Source organism: Paramisgurnus dabryanus, chromosome 1 (assembly GCF_030506205.2).
Source record: "Paramisgurnus dabryanus chromosome 1, PD_genome_1.1, whole genome shotgun sequence".
NCBI classification, from domain to species: domain Eukaryota; kingdom Metazoa; phylum Chordata; class Actinopteri; order Cypriniformes; family Cobitidae; genus Paramisgurnus; species Paramisgurnus dabryanus.
The window spans coordinates 40,825,263-40,832,534 of NC_133337.1; positions in this window are offsets into that span (position 1 = coordinate 40,825,263).

The following is a 7,272-nucleotide window of genomic DNA, read 5'->3' on the forward strand; positions in this document are numbered from 1 at the left end:
CCTAATATAAGTAAGGCCTTGTCCTGTGGCCGGTTGCATAGACTGTTTAGACTAGTCTTACAAGTTAGTCATCAATTTTTTTTATTTTTTAAATTCTGCTACATTAAAATGTAGACTGATCTAATTTTAATCCAAAAGTAAGACTGATTAGCACTAACTAATTGCAAGTTGGTTGGTCTAGATCCTACCGGCTATGTTTATGCAACCGACCCCTGGATTAATCTAAACCCTATCTGGGAAACTACCCTAGTTACATTTGTGTTATTCTTAGAGTTTTGATGAGTTTACTCTTTTTGTTAAATTCAGAAAGATATAAATAATATTTTTTTTTCACATTAAGTAAATCACACAAATAAAAACAGGGTTTGTGTCAGTGAGGGAACAGTCTTAATATTTTGCTATATTTTATAAATTATTTTATTTTTTAATAATTTAGTTTATAATATCTATAATATTTTAGTTTCTTATAATAGCCACCCTTTAATTCTGCTTTCTTTCAACAGAGATGATTTTCCTTTTAAATAATCTCCATCTTTTTACAAAAGTAAATGCAATTTTAATGCATTTACACAGTTAAATGCTAACACTTTGCAATAAGATTAATAAATAATGAAAAACTGTACTGTTCATTTTTTAGTTCATGTTGGCTGATGCATTTACTTATATTCACAAATAAAACCTTATTGTAACGTGTTACCGGGCAAATTTATGCTTCAACTTATTTATTTTATTTACATTTAAAAACCAATTTAGTGTTAAGCATAATGTCAATGTCAGTTTATTTTAACACAACACATATTGACCAATGTACTGTACAGCTTACAAGATACAAAATAAATAAAGTATAAAGCTATAAAAACATATCAAAGGTTTTTAAATAATAAGAGTTATGAATCCGGTGAGGTGTTTCTAAACTTATGACTAACTTTTGAAGAAAAATCATGTGATTAACATGACATATTAGGCTTCATAAGTAACCAAATCAGTGTTGGGTTTTGAGATTTCATGACAGTAAGAACTTACTGAACATAATTATCTTAGAAATAAAGTACAAAAGGGACGGGAAAAAGTACATCTTTCTACTTAAAGGATGCAAATTGGCACCTCTAAGGTATTGGTACTTCAAAGCACATATCTGTACCTAAACGGTATAGGACCTTTTTAAGAGTAAAGTCTCAGTGACAGCTTTTGTACCTTTATTTCTGACAGTGTGCCAAGATAGGCCCATATCTTACAGCAGCGATGCTTCAGTCATCCTACGGTCTGTTCGTCATTGTCAGACTCATAAATGTTGTGTCTGAATCCTGGGCAGCGTGTCCGAGCTTTATCATCAAACTGGTACTCAATATAAAACCGTCTCTGTCATGCGCTGCATGCTCTGTTTAACCCGGAGAACATGATATTTCAGGCTATTATTCTGTCTCTATTGCACCTGACGTTAAACATCTGCTTGTACCAGTCAGCAGGAATTAGAGGTCTAATATCTTATATCCCGAGCAGATCTCTTGAGGAAGTTAAATATTGAAGGGCACAATACGCTGACAGCTCACAGGTTCTTGAACCTACAGCGGCTGAGAACTGACGGCTCCTTGCAGCTCTGTGAAAAGATGAAGCATAAATTTGATATCTGAGGATAATGCTCATCTACTGGCATGACTCTGGTATGGTTTCATCAGACTCCTTACCGGGCCCATAAAAGAGATAATGTATGGGCTGATAATGGCATGAGATGGGCTCAGCAGGCTCCACATTGATGTGTTTATATAGAGTCAGGACACTGAACTGTCATCACTCCACATGCAAAATGATTTAAACAGATTTCAGCCACTGGGAAATATGGATGTGCATCACACAGGTTTCACCTGTGCAATAAAACTTTAAAAAGTGGATTTAGCATCGAACAATTTTGATGGACAATTTCGTAAGGCTTTCTCTTCCCAACGCCTCAATTTTAAAAGTTTAAGTTATCTCGTTTTTAAAATTAAGCTTCGCTGGAGCGACTTTCAAGTATAAAACGATTACTTGCTTAGCGCTCTTTGGATGTGTGCGTTCACATTTTTTAAGAGACACAACATAGCCTAAAATTAAACTTTACATTTACCCCACATATTTACATATTTTTTAGCTCTTATAGATGGTCCCTAATGCATTATGGGGGTCCAGGATCTACCCCCCTTAATTCGAGTGCTGAATATTACTCCAAATTATAAGTTAGAATAAAATTCTGCACATGATTTCAAATGACATCATACAAACCAACGTTTTTTTCAACATTTAAGGGGAAAATTTTCATTACCGCAATGTGTCCATGACTGGATTTGGGTTCTTTGACAAGGAAATATTTATAATTAAAAAATCTAAAAAATAAAAAGCTTCAGTGCATGTTATACTATAAAAATTAAAGGTAAAGAAAAATGTGGTATTTGGTTATCATTCACTGTAAAAAAAATCCGTAGAAATTGCAGCTGAGTTGCCGGTAACTTACCGTAGATTTAAATTTATGTTGTTTACTGGCAACATTTTGTTTAAAGTTAAATGAACATTTAACATCTACAAGTCTTTGTCTTTAAAGAGTAAAAATAAAAACACACAGCATCAAGCAAAACATTTTGGGAAAATCTGAAGCAAAAAACAGAAAAAGGTTGATGATGATTTCTTGTTCCCAGAATGCTTTGCATGAGGCTGTTATTGTATAGTTTTATTCTAAAGACTTGTTAATATTTAAAATTTATTTAACTTTGAACAAACTCTTGTCAGTAAATAACATAAATTTAAATCTACGGTAAATTACCGGCAACCCAACATTGTAATTTCTACGGAATTTTTTTTACAGTGTTCGTAAATTTAGAGAAAATAATAAGGAATATAAATGTGTCCAAGACCAATTTTCTCATCATCCGCAACAATTTTCAATTATTGTTTAAGCCCTCAAGGAATTAACACTTTTTTTTTTAATTGTTGTAGGGGACATAATTGACTGTGACACTCAAGATGGCTACCAGGTAAGCAGTTTTTTTTTTTTCTCTCTTTAGGTAAAAGTTGAAAATTTTGTTTGTCATAGTACCTACACAACGTTTAAGTTCTCATTACCGAAACATGAGTTTGTAAATGCATATATTTAATGTAATATCATGTTGCGGTAATGATCATTTTTTATAATGATAATCTAAAAAATTTAAATAATTCTATAGGAAGTATTTTTAAATCCTCAAAAAATTATGATTAATTATGACCTTAATCTTATATGTGCAAAAAATTGGCTTTAAGGGCTTTTTATAAAATCTGATGCTGGACATCGTCTAAATCTGGATTTTGTGAGAATCGCAAATGCATTTAACATTTTATCTAAAATGTATATATGGACATATTAATGTGGTTTGTAGCCTAAATCGTTCTGGCTATTGGTTATCACGTAGTCATATCTGTCCAGATCGGGGTCGTTTCAGATTATGCTACATTTGCATAGACACACATACGATTTGCTTGATTAAGCTATTTTTTACTAGTGAAAATGTCAGTTTTAGAGATACATAAAGTATTGCTAAACCCATACACATGCATAAACATCATGTTTTTTTCACTTTTCTTGACACACATAGACACGCACACACACACCTTCCCTTAATTCCATAAAACAATCACTGCGTGTTGTGTCCCCTGCTTGGCCTGTGTAAGCTTTAGTTGATCCATTGCTGAGGGGTCTAAGTGATACCCTTTCAGATTTGCCCCAACATACCACACCCTTTGTGTTCTGCCCTAATCCAGTACGCACTTCAAGGCTGGGCTGAACTTCAGAGGAATTTGCTATCAATCTAAAGAAAAGAAGAAAGAGCTCTCCCTGAAATGACTCGAGTGAGCCCGTCTCTTTCAAATGAATTACTGTGATAAGGTGGTCTTTATCATAACACTCATATTCACTGAAGACCCTTCTGTGCTATGATTGGACTCATTGTCAAAGGATTCACTTACTTAAAAATGAAACAATAAAATTTGATTGTGATTGAAGTCACTTGGTTTGACCTCAGACATGTTTGTTTGTAGTGAAGTGTAAAAAGATCCCAATTCTTTATGGTTTCACACTGATCAAGTGGTCTCAGATTTTGATAAATTTTAGGGTCTCGGACTTTCCATTCAAACAGTTTTTGGAGTCAATATTTATAGCATATTATTGTAATTGTAATATTAAAAACTGTATTGTTGTTTATAATAAATTTGATTTTTGTTTGTATTTTTTTTTTCACTTTGATGTTCTCAAAACCATCATTTTCACTACAGAAAGACGGTTTAGCCTACTGGACAAAAGTTTTTTAATATGCTATACTCAACTGCTTTTTCCTATTTCTAAACCATTGTCGCTTCGGTTTATGGGTTAGATTTGGTGCTTGCATTAGAATGTCTTTTTATATATTGGTTTATACTATTTTTTCTGATTTATTTTTTTGTATGTCGCGTGGCGTTAGGGTAAGAGTTGGGTTTGGGTAGGGATGTCATTTTATGTCAATTTAACCCTAAACCGGTCCGAAGCAACAATGGTAAGGAAATTTGACAAAACAGTTGAGTAACCACGCGATAATCACACAAAAAGAGGAATTTGTTATACGATCACGAAAAACGTGGAAACTCAGGACAATATCACAAAAAAATTATGAAAAAAAAACGTGACTATATAACGAAATTTTGTGAGACTAGGCTGGCATTTTTTAAATCTGCACTCAAAAAAATTGTTTGTTCAATCAACATAATTGAATTAAGGAAAACTTTTCCACGAAATTAGATTAGGCTTGTACAACAAGAATACAATAAGTTAATTTAAACAAATAATCTTTTGTTGCCCCAACATAATAAATATATTTTTATTGGTCATAAAATATCTTGTTCAATAAACTAAATTCAGTTAAGGAAAACTTTTCCACGCAATTATTTCTGGTCTGTTCAACAAAAACAAAACAAGTTCATTCAAGCAAAAAAGTCTAGTTAAACCAATTGTCAGTTTCTATATAATACTAATTAGCATAAGCACACGTTAGCATGCTAAAGACACATTGGATGAACATGTGAAGAGACTGATCTTCAAACAGTCATTAACACAGTTAGTGCTTTTTAAAATAAGTACGTATGTCACATCCACAACTACCCACAAGCGCCACTCTTCTGTACAATGGTAACCAAACAATTCGTAAAAATATAACACAAAATCTTCTAAATCAATAAGATAAACCAACATTAAACATTATAAAGTCTTTATCTTTACCTAAAAATGCACTTAATTTAAAAAATGACTCTCCAAAGGCAGTTGCATGCAAAGCATGCTGAGAAATACAGATTCACGGCCCAGTAAGTAATAGCAACAAAAATCATTAATGTGGTCCCAATATAAAATTATTGAGTTCATGTAATTTTTTAAAATTTAAGCAGATTGAACATTATAAAAATAGGTTGAGACAAAAAAAAAATAAAAAACAATGTGTTGTATTAACTTGTTTCATTTTAGGTGCAAAAATATTTTTTTTTGAGTGGAATAATGTTTTATCACCAATTGTGGAAACAGAACGTTATTTTTTAGATGATAAAGATGCTTTAAACCATTTAGACAAAAAAGGTTCTTCTATGGCAGCAGGTCCTTAAACTTGGGGAGATGGTGCAAAGGGGGGCCCCAATTTTTATAAAAAACACTAATTTATCATAAATTCTGTGTAATTAAACTTCAGAAAAATAAGGCTACTAACCACCACCACTACATTGTTTAATTTGTTTTGTATAATTCAAATTGTAAGTTACGGTATGTTTTATGTCATACATTTTGTTTGGGGGGGCCACAAAGGGATGCACCATACACAGGGGGGCCACACACCGAAAATGTTTGAGAACCACTGTTCTATGGCATAATTTTTAAGAGCATAATGTTGCCAAACAAATGTGTTCGTGTTTGTCTGTCTGTCAGACCACCTCACTGGTGTGTGTAGGACCACCAATGCACCATTATTATCGGACCGGAATCTCAATTTTTTTGTCGTCCTATGATCACATTCCATTCTGATGACATCATAATAGCCGCTTGAGTGAGGCATGAGTGAGAGACAGATGATGTCATAGTGTGAATTTGTAAAATGCATCTTACAAATCAACCGCCTTACATGCCCTCACACGAGGAGCCTGTTTTTAATAGTCAGCTACTGACTGACCGGGAGACTTGGAAGGGTTGGTTGTGAGGGTTTAGTCATGATGACAGAGAGGAGACCCTGGAGAGGTTTAGACACAACATTCTCAGCTGTTGCCCTACAGAAGATAACTGGTGTTAAATTTCCATAACACGACTCCCTGTAAAACGTTAAACAGATGACTCAATCCAAACTAAAGAAACATCTGGATTTGCAGCTATACTGTACAGCTACAATAGTTTACAAGTCCTTATCAAAGACACACTTGCTTCTGTTAAACATTTAAAGACCAGTGAAAATGCAAGATAAGGTTTAACTTTCCTTTAAACTGTTGAATGATTATTTATTTTTATTTGATTGCTTTGTCAGATTATAAAGTGAAATCTATGTGCCTTACTGCCTACATAGGCTCCTAAAACATTCTTACTAACACATAAACAAAACAGAGCATAAAAATACACACTAAAATACGTAATTTATTATCAGTTTAAACTTTCAGTTCTTTCTATTATATTGGCATTGAATTATTTATAATTTGTAATGCTCTCACGCTTGTTAACTGTGATCTAAAATGTAGTTATTAATCTAGTGAGCCCATCACAATGCATTATGGGATTGCATTTGCTACAGATGCCTTTTGAAGCAGCGTTCATATCCGAAGCAAGCTTGTGGGAATCTCTTTAAGTTTTGGGACCATCATTAGCAGTAAAGCATTTCTGTGTGGTTTAGTGGCATTGAGCTCGCACCCTTTGAAGCTGACGTGGTTGAGATCTTTTAAAAGGTCTTGTAGTTGTTTTAACCCCTGCTGCCTCTCAGCAGGTTAAGCCTAGCCAAACATTTATCCTGCGGTTCAGTGACGACATGCTTCAGTCTCTTCTGTCAGCTCGTCCCCGCTGTGAGCTACCTGACAGAAATGACAGGAAAAGTGAAATCCATCATCAGAAAGTTAATATTTTTAAAAGAACCTCGATAAAGTCTTAATAAAGCTCCCAGCAAGAAATTTTGTGTTTAAAAGAAGTCCAATAGCCATCCAAACACAGCACAGACGTCTAAAATTTAGGCTGTGTGTAAAAAATGTGATAAACGTCTAACCATAGCCTAAAAATAAATGAAA